Here is a 14893-nt window from a genome sequence, read left to right as displayed (position 1 = left end):
AGAAATTGCTTTCATTTTCTAGTGTTTGGAAAAACATAAAAATAGGTTTAAGTTTTTCAAACATATTTAGATTTCATGAGATTTTACTTGGTTTATAATCAATATGATAAGATGCATATATATGTGTATAGAATCATCATTCATTTTAAATTGGAAATAATGTGTATCCCCATGGCTGATCTGCAAACTGTCCATAATAAGAACCAAGCTTATGTCCTCCTAAGTCTTTTGTAGCCCCATTTTAACACATTTTCTGAAAGTTATTTCACTTCAACCACTCTAGATACTTTCTAAAAAAACAATAGATGACTTTTTAAAATTTTCCTTTCAAAATGAAAATATTAAAATATGCTCTACAAATTGGTGCAATAATGGAAGCTACAACTTACCATGTAAGTTTGTTTGTAATTGAGCAAAATATGTTCCAATAATTTTTGCATTGTATTTGCCTTTCTCTCTGTAATTACTAACCCTTTTTCTTTCACTATGGAATATGAATTTTGATTTCTCATCTTCAAATTTGCCTTTAAATACATTTCTACCCTTATTTTTCTTCCATCTGGAAGCTAAGTTTTCAAGAGAAAATTTGTTGCCACAAATATTGAATGTCTTCATATTAGGAATAATTCTAATGCAACTACTTTGTACTTGGAAATGTGCCACTGTGTTTAGGAAGGCTAAACACATACTTTTGGGTAAGTTCAAAAAAGATTACTCCAATGATTCAACCAAGTATATTTCAAGCATATTGATAAGAAATTTCAAACTAATTGTGTGTGATAGCCATCAATTAAAGACGTAAAATGAATGCCTGCTATTTTAAGACATAGTTAAGCCAAGGAAAAGCTGTGCATAACTAGCATGTTCTGTAAAGATAATTGGCTCACTAACTAAATTCTAACAGCCCATTCACATTTCTAGATTTTAATTGAAGAATGGATGGAAATAGTAAGGTGAGCTCATTGCCCAATACACATAAGCATGGGACAATTTTAATTTCTGCAGAGATGCCCATATTGTGTGAAATCTTCTTAATACTGTGATGGAATACAGTGAATCATGCTGTGAAAGAAGCACACATTTGTTGTACGTGTGTTCACACACACACACACAAACACACAGATACACACACATTTCTTTTCTCTCCTCTCTATTCTCATTTCAGTCCCATTTTTCCTCTTCTTAGATAACTGGTATCATGAATTGAATATAAATACTTTGAATCCATGCTTGAACTTTTTACTATATGCAAATGAATCCATGAAAAACACATGATTGCTTTGAGTTTTAAAAATTTGTAGACATGTCATCATGCCAAATATGTAATCTTAAAAATCATTTATCATGTATATAATTAATTATTTCGAGTGAAGTATTGCATTGCATCTTAAAAATAGTTTATATATGTCTTTTGTAAGCAGCATAAACTGGAATTTTTAAATTTATTTTTATTGTCTCTGTGATCAAATGTATTGTGATTATTGATCTATTTCTCCTTTATTTTTCCATGTTTCATCCCTCCCGGTACTAACTTCGTTTAAACACATTTTCCATTCTCTTTTTATGGTCTACCTTTTTATGAATCATATATGAAGTCTTCATTTTTAGTGTTTTCTGAAAAATTTGACATATATTTCTAACTTGAAAAAGTCTAAAACTAATTATCTCATCTTCCTCCTAAGCGGTTCATGGACCCCTCAAATTTTAAATCTGATCTCCAGTATTTCAGTATATTATCTAGTGTTTTAGTTTTACTTTGTACATACCCCCATTGGCTATTATGTTTTACACTCAACCGTTATTCAGATTCATTCCAACATTACAAATTTCTTTGCTGGTCACTGTTCAGTGCACCTTCCTACTTCTTTTTATTATGCTTATTTTCTTTCTTACTGAAGAACATTCTTTGTACAATGGTCTCCAATCTTGCCTAAAACACATGAGAATTATGTGAGAACTTTTTAAAGCTCCCATTATTGAAACACCGCCTAGATCACTGGTTAAAAAAAAAAAAATCTCCAAGTATTGGCTTCAGGCATCAGAATATTTTTTAATGCCTTCAGACAATTCCAATAGCTGCTGCTACTGCTTTAGTCATTTTGTTGTTGTTGTTGTTACAGTTTGTGGGTGGTAATTCCTCTTTGTCTATGAATGAAAATTTCTTTACTTCTTGTTCTTGAGTAGTTTTTTAAAATGAGGTGTAGAATTTTAATTTGGACAGCTATATGTGCTCAGTACTTTGAAGATATTATTCTATTGTTTTCCAGCATCTACCTGTTTTCTGATAAGACAACAGCATCTACCTGTTTTCTGATAAGACAACAGATATTTAAAGCCAGCCCTCAAAAACAAGGCTTATTATTTCCAGGGCCCCCTTGAATTTCTTGGTTTCAACTCCTCCTCACTATTCTAATGTTGAATTTGTTTTTTCTCCTTAAATCCTGAGACTGGGGATCCCCCCCCCCATTTTTTGTAAGCTTGTTCATTTTCTTTTTATGTGTTGCTACATGTAAAAGCAACATATAAAAGAAAACACAAGTATAACAAACTGTGTGTTCAGATTGCAAGAAAGGATTCTCAATATCAGTTCAGCCTATCCTATTGACTGAAAGCATTTACCTTGTTTCTTTTACAACTAACTTGAATATTATGAGTCTTACATCTAATATACAGCACTCTTCACCCTTCTTGGAACGTCTATGCTCAATAAGGACATTAGTTGATTTGTCACTAATATTGCTTTCCCTACATGTGAGTGCATTCAGAGTTCTATCCTGTCCCATATACATAGCATAATCTTATATTTTGTATCTAACTGGCATCAGTTTTCCTTTTTTTTTTTCGATTTACTTTTAAGGTTTACTTTTAGCAGGACTGTACTGAAACACTCTTACACCTTAATAGATCTAATTGTCTGGACTTAAAATAATAGATTTCTCTATCACAGGGGCATTTGTCTGTACAGATACTGATTTCTGTTCTCTGCACATGTTTTCATGTTATATGCCCAGTGTAATATGAAGCGAGTTAATTTATTGTGTTGCATATAGTAAAGAATCCAGCAGAATAATGTTATTTAGGGTTTTTTTTCATTATTTCTATGAATAACAACAACATCAACAATAATAGTAATAGAAAAGATAATTTCTACCTATAGCAAGTCTCAGTTTTTTCTTAAATGCAGTAGAAGGCCCTTCACACTCTATTTGGCAGCTTGGCTTCAGGTTTTCATATTGTTGGCTAGAAGACAGATAAAGGGGATTATGGACAGAACTGAGCCTGGTTTCTGCTAATCTCCAACTTGAATTCTTTCAAGGGTTGCAAAATATGATTCAAGTATTTCACAGGCCTTTATAACCTTTGTCATCTGTCTGGTATATGTGCCATCATGGGTGGATTTGGAACTGACATTTTATATCTCTGATCTCAACTGTATAAATATTTGTTTAGACTGACTATCAACATAGAACACAGACATTCTCTTCTGATGTATGGATGATAGAATAGTCCTTAACTGGGCCCCTAAGGATGGGGCAGGCACAAACTAACAGAGGGCAATGAGGCAAATTTTCAATGAACTCAGATTTTATATTTTCCTTTAGGTAAAAGAGTGGTTGCTTCTATACCAAAAAACTATTTCTTATAATTTGGGTTACATTAAAAATATCTCAGATATACAACCATTTATCGGAATCTATAATAGTGACTTGGTTTTCTCAAATACATTATATATGGAGTCCTTTAGACTGGAATTAAATTAATCATGGTTGTCATTTTTTTTTTCTATAGACTTCCCAGCTATTTTCCCCTAGGAAAACTCTCTTAAATAATCAAGAGAAATATTTTAGGCAACATTATGTAAATCATCACCCTTATTAGATGAATTAATATTCTTGAAGTTATAGCTCATTTCATGGAAATCAGATTAACCTGATGTTATGGGCATTGTCATTTATCAGTAAGTTATTTGTTAATATGCTCAGTATGTGACATAAAATATGTAACTTTAATAAGAGAATGGATCACCTCAAATAATTTAGCAAATCTTGAAAATGATAAGGATTAAAATTGTGGATGTATAAAGGACACAGAAGCTTGGAGAACTTTAAAACCATCTATTTCTCTCCTGTTTCCCTCACACAAGGAAATGAAGGCTGACACTTTAGCATGGTTTGGAAATCCTTCTAAAAATTATCTGACTTTCTCTTAGAATTAACAAGTAATTTAAAGTTTTAAGAACTGCAGAACTGATCACATGAATTACCATAATTTAGTCAAGAATGTTTTTGAATATCCACCTTTTGACAAACATTGTACATATATATACCAGGTTGTAGAGATGAATAAAATCATCCTTAGTCTCAAATAACTGAAAGAAAAATCCCCCAATATTAGTGAATACTGAGGAATTAAGGATGATGCTATGAGAAAATTTTTATAATGTGAAATTTATTAAGTTAAATAAAATATTGTGCTTTTGAGATTAGAATGACTTGGTTTCGTTCTAATGATACTGATGATAGACAGTGGCTGTATTTTGCAGAAGTTTTATGGGAGCAAAATAAAAACTTGATAATGTGATATAAATTTGGTCCCCCAAGGCGATTTTTATTGTTATTTCTATTGGTGTTGTTAATGAGAGAAATTTCTGTGAGCTATTAGAAAAAAAAATGTGGATATCAATATCTAATCAAAAAGAAGGACAAAATAATGGATAATTAGAGAATATATATAACCAGTAAGTTAAAAATATACTCACATGCTAAGGAAGCACAGTGGTGGAAGTTTTGCTCATCATAAACTTTAACAGTGAGTAGAAGGTATCTTGGTGTCTTGGGTGTGGGAAGATATGCTAACAACCAGTGATAGATCCGTTGTAAAATTTGGAACTGTTCCTTTGGTATTAAATTTCACTTAAGACCTGTGCTTCTGGACAGGATGGAGTAATAGGAACTGGATTTACTCTCCTGGCTTAAACTGCTAAAAGTAAAAAAATATATATATTAAACAATACTTTTAGACATTGAACAACAAACAGCACAAGACAACGGTTGTATAAAGCTGTTAATTATAATGACAACCCATAAAAACCAGTGGCATAATGTTTTGTGTAATACAGTTAAATGTTGGTGTTTGAACAAGTCCCTGGTCACCTGTGAAAAATAAAGGTGGATTCTCTTTTCATATTTATTAACAAAATGAATTTCATAGGGATGCAGTATTTAAATATGTTAAAATACTACAATTACTAGAAGAAAACATTTTTGTTTTATTTAATAAAAGTTAATTTTTAAAATTTTTTATATTTTTATGTGTTGCATTTATTGCTTTAAGATTATACAAATATGTTTTGATATAATTTAATACATGCAGCATCAACTAGAGTATTCAGTACACAGAGTATTCAATGGGTATAGGCTTAGTAGTGGGACCAAATTAGCCCTAGACTAAATTGTTTCACTTGCAGCCTAATAAGGCTTACAAGGAAGCCTCAAAATGATCAAACTATTTCTTAACTACCTCTTTGAGCAAAGTTACAAATATTTACAAAAATACAAATACGCCCTGCAACCAGTAAAGTAAAATTCACAATATCTGACATGCAATCTAGAATTACTAGGGATGCAAAGACGAAGGAAAATATAACCCATAACAAGGAGAAAAATTAATTAATGAAAACAGACTGAAAAAGGGTACAATCAGTAAACAAAGACATTCAAACAGTTATTATAACTAATTTTCATAGGTTCAAAAAGTTTAAAGGAAAGCGTCAACATCTTAAATAGACATACAGAGGATATAAAAATAACCCAAATTGAGTTCCTAGAGATGAAAAATATAGTTTCTGAGATGAAAAATAAACTGGATGGGATTAAAAGAGATGAGGCAATGCAGAAGCAAAGATTGACCTCCCTGCAAAAGCAAAAGTTTGTTATTATAATCTGTCCCACTGAGTAGTCCAAATATAAAGTCTGAAGTGCAAAATGCCAGCTTGGTCTTCTTTTTCCATTTCAAGTTTGCTTTACCCTTTCTGGTTTGTGCTTCCAAAAATAATTAAAGTATAAAATTATGAAAATTGTATTCAATAGTGTTAAAATTAAGCATCTATCCATTTTATGGATTGCCCTGCATAATGCAAATATCTAAAATCTAAATATTATGTGTATATAAACATATATGTATACATACATATATGGATATATATCTCACTAGCAGAATGAAAAGAAAATATGAAAGTACAACACAAGTTGTGGAGGAATATAGTAAAGGAAAGTAAAATGATAGTATTTTTGTTTTTAGATATAGTTGCCCTACGCAGTGGAAAAAGGATATACGGATTAGCATATTTTATTTTCTGAGAAGCATGAATCAATTTAAAAGATGAATGGGCAGATGAATTTAAAGAATCATTAATTTAAATACATAATCAGTCTTCAATTTTTTTGTTACTGACAACATCCCCTTTAAGATTTTCAAAATGCTGAAAGGTGGGATTCCAAGATTTTTAGTTGCTATAGAAGCAATTATTAGCAAATCCTTTCTTCTAATCTCATTACAGAAAATAGTGCCCTTTGTGCCCAGAGAACTCCCATTAGAACAGATAGCTAGTGGGAAGCAGCCACATAGCACAGGGAGATCAGCTGGGTGCTTTGTGACCACCTAGAGGGGTGGGATAGGGAGGGTGGGAGGGAGGGAGACGCAAGAGGGAAGTGATATGGGAACATGTGTATATGTATAACTGATTCACTTTGTTATAAAGCAGAAACTAACACACCACTGTAAAGCAAGTATACTCCAATAAAGATGTTAAAAAAAAAAAAAGGAACTGCATTTCGGAGCAGCTCAGAACATAGGGTGTACCACTCTGGAGCTATCCGACATTTCCTGTGTCTGATTAAATATTGTGTATATATGCTATGTATTTATATCTCCATCTAAATATACGTCTGTATCTCCTAAAATACTCTCTCACATATAATGAAGTCACAGTTTCCAGATAGTTGTTCTGGTAGTCATTAGACAAAATATAGTCTCATTTATTTAAAAAATGTGAAATGAGAGAAATGTATGAAAAACTTGATCCATCTTCTGACTGAATTTGTGGTATTGGTACCTTCAGAAGAGGAAATAATTAATTTATTGTAAATTATTTTATTCCTCATTTATTAGAGAGGAAATTTATAAACTGAAACTGTTAGGGCTTAAAGGGTTTTTTTCCAGAAGATAATATCTGTGGTTCTCACCTTACACTGAGCAGTATATCACTAGTAAACAATCAGACAAATAGGTACATTATTAAGTTATTTTATTTTCACCTGGCTTTTTAATACTATCATCTGATAAACATCATATTAATTGACACTGCAATTTCTTCCTTGATTTGTATATTTTTTTCTACAAACACTTTGCATTCCAACTTCCACGTATCTGATTTACTCATCCCTGTGATGGTCTTCATCTTCAGACATCTTGCTGTCTGGGCTGTTCAACCCTGTGACAGTAAAAGCACACTCACTAGGGACTAGGAGTTTGAGAAGGACTTAGAAAATTGTTTGGAACCTGAAAAAAATGGCTCCAGAATATGAAAACAAATCTGCAAAATGGAGATCAAAACTTGTGTAATTAATATTTTCAACTAATATTACTACAACAGCAATGTTACTCAGCTTTCATATAGTTATCTATAAATTATATTGGATATGTGACTTGGGCACATTTTAATGCATTTGATAACATTTAGGGTAAAGCTTCTAAAAGGGCAATTGCCTAGGACTGAGGAAGGTTTAAAAATGGCCCTGCACAGAATGAACTAGAAGTGACTTCAATGGGAGGCTGAGGCAGAGATGCTGGACCCGGAGAGTGACAGAGCAGGCGTACATTGGAGAGAGCTTTCCTATATAGGAGAGCCAAGAATGTGTTACTTATTGAGGGGGGAGCATGAAGGTAGTGGACCCTATAATGAGAATCCTAGGATTGCTCCTAGATTTCTAACTTGGATAAATGACAGGACGGTACTCTTTGGTGAATACTAAAGGAACAGCAACAGCAGCAAAAGTCTAAGAATGGAACTTTAACATATCACAATGCCACCTTTAAAGTAAATTTGGCATTCTTCCCTTTTTGAATGAATGAAAATACATTAATTAAAGACATACACGGGCTTCCCTGGTGGCGCAGTGGTTGAGAGTCCGCCTGCCGATGCAAGGGACACGGGTTCGTGCCCCGGTTTGGGAAGATCCCACATGCCGCGGAGCGGCTGGGTCCGTGCGCCATGGCCGCTGAGCCTGCGCATCCGGAGCCTGTGCTTCGCAACGGGAGAGGCCACAGCAGTGAGAAGCCTGCGTACCACAAAACAAAACAAAACAAAAAGACATACACATTCACACACCTGCTAATATCTGCTCTTCTGCAATCGTGTTTTCTGTATAGTGTCTAAATATCTCTTCCAGTTGAAGTAGTGCTTAAACACTTCAATATGCCTCTTTTCAGCCAAAAAGAAAAACTGTCTATGACTGTTTCAACATATTTTAAATATATGTATAATCATTGCCAACTTGTCTGCTTTGCAGATTCTAGTTTCCTATACAATATTTAATATCTCCCTTTATTGAAAATGTCATTGCTCAGTATTATGATTGTTTTTCATTTTGATTATATGTCTGAATATTAGAATTATTGATTAATCTCTTTATTAATGGAATAATCTCAGCACAATGTTCAATACACTTCTTCTCTACCATTATTATATGTTATTTTAAAGATTTTCCATACAGTTACTTTAAATGGGATTTTCAGATTTTTCAGGCTTTTTGAAGTCAGTAGGATAGGCTCCAGTGAGTAAAAGAAATGCTGAAGAACAACAATATGAATTAAACAAATTTAAGTAGTTAAGAAAGCACTAATCTAGTCATTGGGAAATGTATACTAATATTTACATAGTATGTATATATAAATCAATAGTTTCTAAATGAGATAATCTACTGAACAAAATATCTTAAAATATGAATGAAAAGATGTTGTAAAATCTCTATATGATTAAAGTACAAAAATTTTTATAAGCTTGGAAGATAAATAATAAGTGCATTTTTGTCTGGGAGACAAGTTGTTATCTGGGAAACCTCAAGACATTTTGTAGATTATTGAAATCACTTTACTATCAATCTTGAGCATTTCTCCTATCAACTCTATAATTAGTATTGGAAATTACCATGATGACTCTATTTCACTATCAGGAACATTGAGGAAACTATTTCAAGTGCTAAACATTGGTTTTAACAAATAAAAAACAATTCATCTGAAGAAGATGTTACAATGAGCTGAGGAATTAAAAGATCTCAAAGTAGAGAAATTTCACTGACTGCAGTATAAACAACTTGAGGGTAGAGAGTGTCTGTTTTTCCTGTTTGCCCTCCAAATTTGGGAACAGTTTTATATGCACGGTGCAGGGTAATAAGCAAATGTTTAACAAATGAAAAGTACTGAATTCATTACCTTGTGGTACAAATTAGGATTTCTTTTGTACTGTAACTAGATGATTTTAACTTCAGCATTATGAATTATTAATGTCTTTATCTGATTCCCAGTTCTGTGTCAACCAAACTTATTTGAGTGATAATTAGAGGACTTCATGTTTATCCTATCTTCTAGGATTTCACTTTTGCATATCTGTTAATTCATAATTTTGACATTTTTATAGCACAACCAAAGACTATAAAAACACATAGAGCAAGCACTTGCCAAAGAACTCCAAATAAAACACATCTCAGATATGAAATTAGATCCATGCTTGGTTCTACTTCTAAGTGCTTCATCTAAAGAGAGACGTGCAACACTGCTGCATGAATTAATCACCTAGGGTGACTTTTAAACCTACCAACAGCTGGCCCCTCTATCATATCTGATTTTATTCAATAGTCTAAGTGATAATAATTTCTGGATCAAGAACTTTATTTTACTGGTTGTAAAGGTGGGCACATGCACACGCACACAATCCCCAGTGCTTTTAAAAATTGTGGGACAGAATTAATCATAACTATTGAGTTTAAATGCCATTTATCAACTTATTAAAGTGCAAGCATGCAGGGAAAATAAGCTAAAGACAAGACTTTCGTTTTTCAATTTATTTTTTAAAAGTCTTGTAGAAATCTTTATGAAATTAACACAAAATGGTGGTACCAAAAATCTTTTTGCTTTGTTTATTCCCTAGTCTGTGGCAATGTAAAGAGTGGAAGTTAACCCGGAATTTAAGTTAAGGAAAGCTATATTGTATTAAGTTTAACCAAAATTCTCTAACTTGCCATATTTTTTCAAATAAATAAACTTTCTATTCTCTTCCCTTTCTCCTCATCTCCCTTAAGGTATGTCAACTCTAACCCCGCCCCCCCATACACACACCTTGTTGCCTCTGATATTATCTCCTCTACTAGAGGCGCTTTTGTACTTATTGCTACACGATAGTTCAACAATAAAATGTGATAAATGCAGGCAAAGGTGTTTCAAGAAAGAAGGTAAATGTCCTTACACGTTTTCAACATAGAAACAAAAAGTTTACAAAACAGCAAAATTAAAAAAAAATAGTTATAGATAAAGTTTGCAGATAATGTTGTCATCCCTCTTAAAAGAAGAGGGATAAGGCACAGAAGAAATGTAGTGTTGAGGACAATGAAAATCAGCAGTTATTGAAATCTATTTATGCTGCATTCAATGGATTTAGAAGACAGAGGCTTGAGTGCTGTCGTTATTACTTGTTTGCCATTTGATGGTGGGCAAAATATTTAATTTCATTGGGTTTCTCTTTCTATGCCTCTAAAATGTGGATTCCCAGGCTAAGAAAATATTTCAAATCTTTTCTAGGTCTAAAAGTCACAGACCTTAGTGTACCCTTTCTAAAGGCCACATTTTCACAAAAGATAGCATTCTTGTAAAACACCTTCATAGAAAGAAAAAGCTATACTTAGAAAGCCCACTCAGTGTCCAGGGTTTTCTGAAGTCGTACTGCTGTTTGTAACCAGGTGTAGGCCAGTAGGACAACACATTTGCTTTAATAACTGTCCAGATTTCTTGGAGTTAGAGATAAGTGTTTCATTATTCTAAGTGTTGACCTAAGAAATTATTGAAAATAAGAATTGTTCTAATTTACTTCTTGAATTGCCCAGTTCTTACATGGCCTGACACGAAAGGCGATTTAAAAGATTGCATTTAAGTTTGGACATATAGCCTTCATCCTGCTGTTTCATCACAGACCTCTTACAAGATAAACACGTGCAACCATTTTGAGTTTCTGAATGGGAGTGCTCCTTATAGTATTTTCCCCTTATAAATTTCTTGCCAACTTACTCCAATTTGAATGCAGGTAGAAATTTATAAATTTCTCCAAGAACTTATTTTTATTTTTATGAATCTTACTGATTTTGTGTTAATACCGAGGACTTTATCAAATTCATAGACATTTGATAGAATAAAAAGCAAAAGCATAATTCGGAAAAATCCAAAAACCTCAAATAGAAAATAAGATGCTATGTTGTTAGTAACAGAAATTAGCACAAATAGACTGAAAAACTGACCACCATTGTAAACTGAGCTTTTAACTATGGCAGTCGCCAGGAAAAGGAGGGTTACTCCTCTTTTTTTGGCCTTCTTTTAACAATCTCAAAAATTAAAGAAAGATTGAAATGACAATAAAAATAATTTATTTCCCAAACCATTTGAGAGTAGTTGCTAACACAATGCAATGTCTCCCCCAAATCCTCTAGTATTTCCTACAAACACACATCCAAATATAATCATGAAAATAAGGAAATTAACACTGACACATGACCACAGAGCTACTAATCCTCAGACCCCTTTCAAGTTTTGTCAATTATCCCCATCATGTCCTTCATAATAAAAGGATCAGCCCAGTGTCACATGTTGCATCTAGTTGTCCTGTCTCTTTAGTTTTTTAATCTGGAAAATTTTCTCAGGCTTCCCTTGAATCTCATGAACTAGAAAGTTTTAAAGAATATGGATCAGTTATTTTGTAGGATTTAGCTGTTTGTATTTGTCTCATGATTATTCAGGATATGTGTAGTTGGCAGGAATAACACAGTGGTGAAGCTCTGTTCTTCTCACTGCTTCCTATCAAACAATTTTGGCAAACTTTTAACCTGTAACCTTACTGGAATATCATGTGACTCATTTGATTAAGGTGTATCACCCAGTCTTCTCCATTGTAAAGTTATTTTTTTCTCCTTCATTATTAATAATTTTTGTGGTAAGGCACTTTGTAATTATGTAAATATCCTGTTCCTCATCAAACATAATTTACTCAATTTAATTATTTAAATCAGTATGAACTCATAGACTCCTATTTTATTCAATTGACTATAATACGTTTCTGCCATTATTTATTTTGAGGCTGAGATTGTTCAAGATTTGTCCAGTGGAAACCCCTTCAGTTTGGCTTCTATATCCTTTGATGTTTCCCAATTATTCTGTGATAACTCCCTTCTTTTTTTTTTAACATCTTTATTGGAGTATACTTGTTTTACAATGGTGTGTTAGTTTCTGCTTTATAACAAAGTGAATCAGTTATACATGTATCCTCATATCTCTTCCATCTTGCATCGCTCTCCTTCCCACCATCCCAATCCCACCCCTCTAGGTCACAAAGCACCAAACTGATCTCCCTGTGCTATGCGGCTGCTTCCCACTAGCTATCTATTTTACGTTTGCTAGTGTATATATGTCCATGCCACTCTCTCACTTTGTCACAGCTTATCCTTCCCCCTCCCCATATCCTTAAGTCCATTCTCTAGTAGGTCTGTGTCTTTATTCCCGTCTTACCCCTAGGTTCTTCATGACATTTTTTTTTTTTTAGATTCCATATATATGTGTTAGCATACGGTATTTGTCTTTCTCTTTCTGACTTACTTCACTCTGTATGACAGACTCTAGGTCCATCCACCTCACTACAAATAACTCAATTTCGCTTCTTTTTATGGCTGATCCCTTACTTCTTGAAACAATAATATGTTCTAGGGTCATCTTATATTTTCCCTGTAGCGGTTCTAGAATCAGCCATTTCTCCAAAGACCTTTAGTTCCTTCAGTTGGAGAGCTGTATTTAGAAACCAAGATCTGGACACTAGGTGTATTCATTGCTCTTGGGAAGCAGTGGTCCCAGGTACTCTCAATAGGCAGAGCTAGGGGATTTATGTACATATATACATACACACATATGAAAACACATATTCATAACCATTTACACATATTCACAAACACATTCATAAACATATGCATACATATAGTCTATGTTTTTTCTATAATGTCTCTATATTGAAAATCATGTGTTCACATTAACATCCTCCACTCCCTTTCAACACCCTTTCATTCTAGTTTTTGCCCTTTTCATATTTTAACTCCCTCCACAGATATTAAAATAACACTGATTACCATATTCTTAATATCCTTAATTATTTGATCAATCTTCCTGTATTTAAGTAAATTCTTGTAGCTGCCACTTTCCCACCCACACATTTTCTCCACCTGGCACGGGTTAGGACAATCTGTACACAGTGGTTGCCAAGGCCACTTCCTCATGTGGATGCCCTTTCACACGAATCAGACTTCAGCAGTCAACTCCAGGCTCCCTTATGCAGACATCCTCTCCCCTTTCTCAGACTCTGAGACCCAATGCCAAGTCATTTGGTTCCTTGAATGCCCACCTCCCCCATGCTGACAAAGGGTTATTTTACCTCACTTAATGGACTAATTTGTTCAAGAAGGGAAGGGATCACAACACTATAAAGCAGTTATACTCCAATAAAGATATAAAAAAAAAGGGAAGGGACAAGGAAGGGGATGAAGAAAGGGAGGTGGACAGGGATGAACAGGTATCTTTCCTTTCTAAACAATATTTGAAGAGGCCCTTCATTTAGAAGTTGCAAAGACATTATGAAGTAGCAGCTGAAGAACTGAAACAATGACATATATTTACACATCTGTATCCCTACATCTATGACACACAATGTACACCTAATTTTATAGCAACCAAAATATAATTTAACAAAACTTATGATGCTTAGCCATACACTTTAATACTCAGCAACTTAAAAAAATGTGCAGTGCCATTTGGCTGTTAACTATCATCCATTTATATGAATGGGTGTGTAAAACTCCTAGCCAAGAGTGCTTGGGATAGCGTCTCTACTGATCCTTACTGGATCCTCTTCTTCTTTGGTCACTCTTTTCAGTCATTTGTTGATTCTCGATTGTATCTCATTGGTGACTTGCATGACCATTGGTAATCATATCTGGGCAAATACCCCAGCTTGGTGTCTCTCAAAGGGCTGACTGAAAACCACCTGCAACAGAATCAACTGTAGTACTAGATAAAATTCAGGTCCACAGGCCCTGTTCTGATTTCCTGCTCAGAAGCTCTTTAGAGAGTAATGAGTATTTGGAAAATACCTTAGCTAATTCTCACACATTAACACTGAAACCATGGTGCAGTTTGCATGTCTACAATTCCTCAAAGTTCACGGTTTAAAACACATAGGTCTCACCAACTACAGTTCTTTTATTTTAGCTTCATCAATTCACATTTGTTATTTAACCAACTTGGAAATTGCCAGATGTGTGAATAGCCGCCAAAGTAAAATGTATCTATCTTTTGCAAAAATGTCTTCTACCAAATGTCTCTACAAAATGAAATGTAAATACCTTCTAAGATCTTGCTTGGAGGAACCTTACAGATTTTTTAAATCTTCCAGGTTTTAGGGAATAGCAAGTGCAAAGGCCCTGATGTTGGGAAAGCCACTGCAGAAAGAAAATCTGGATGTGTGTGTGAGAGAAGAGTAGTAGTAAACGAGCTTGGAGAGTAGGGCAGAAGAAATACTGAATAAAGCATGTGG

General features: G+C 33.8%; 1 long non-coding RNA gene across 4 annotated transcripts in view; it reads right to left on the bottom strand.

Annotated features, from left to right (window-relative positions):
- The window catches only part of LOC308611535, a 175754-nt gene that overhangs the window by 3237 nt on the left and 157624 nt on the right, over window positions 1-14893 (bottom strand). For 2 of the 4 annotated variants that reach the window (XR_014014941.1, XR_014014942.1), the window contains exons 4-5: window positions 4760-4980; window positions 3152-3240 (exon numbers count right to left, since the gene is read on the bottom strand). This is a non-coding gene — a long non-coding RNA (uncharacterized lncRNA). The remainder of the gene's footprint in view (window positions 1-3151; window positions 3241-4759; window positions 4981-14893) is intronic. The other 2 variants (XR_014014943.1, XR_014014944.1) reach the window with 2 other exon arrangements.

This window comes from Mesoplodon bidens, assembly GCF_964165515.1.
Source record: "Mesoplodon bidens genome assembly, contig: HAP1_SCAFFOLD_231, whole genome shotgun sequence".
NCBI classification, from domain to species: domain Eukaryota; kingdom Metazoa; phylum Chordata; class Mammalia; order Artiodactyla; family Ziphiidae; genus Mesoplodon; species Mesoplodon bidens.
Note: the sequence above shows the minus strand (reverse complement) of the source record. Positions and strands in the feature narration are given on the sequence as shown.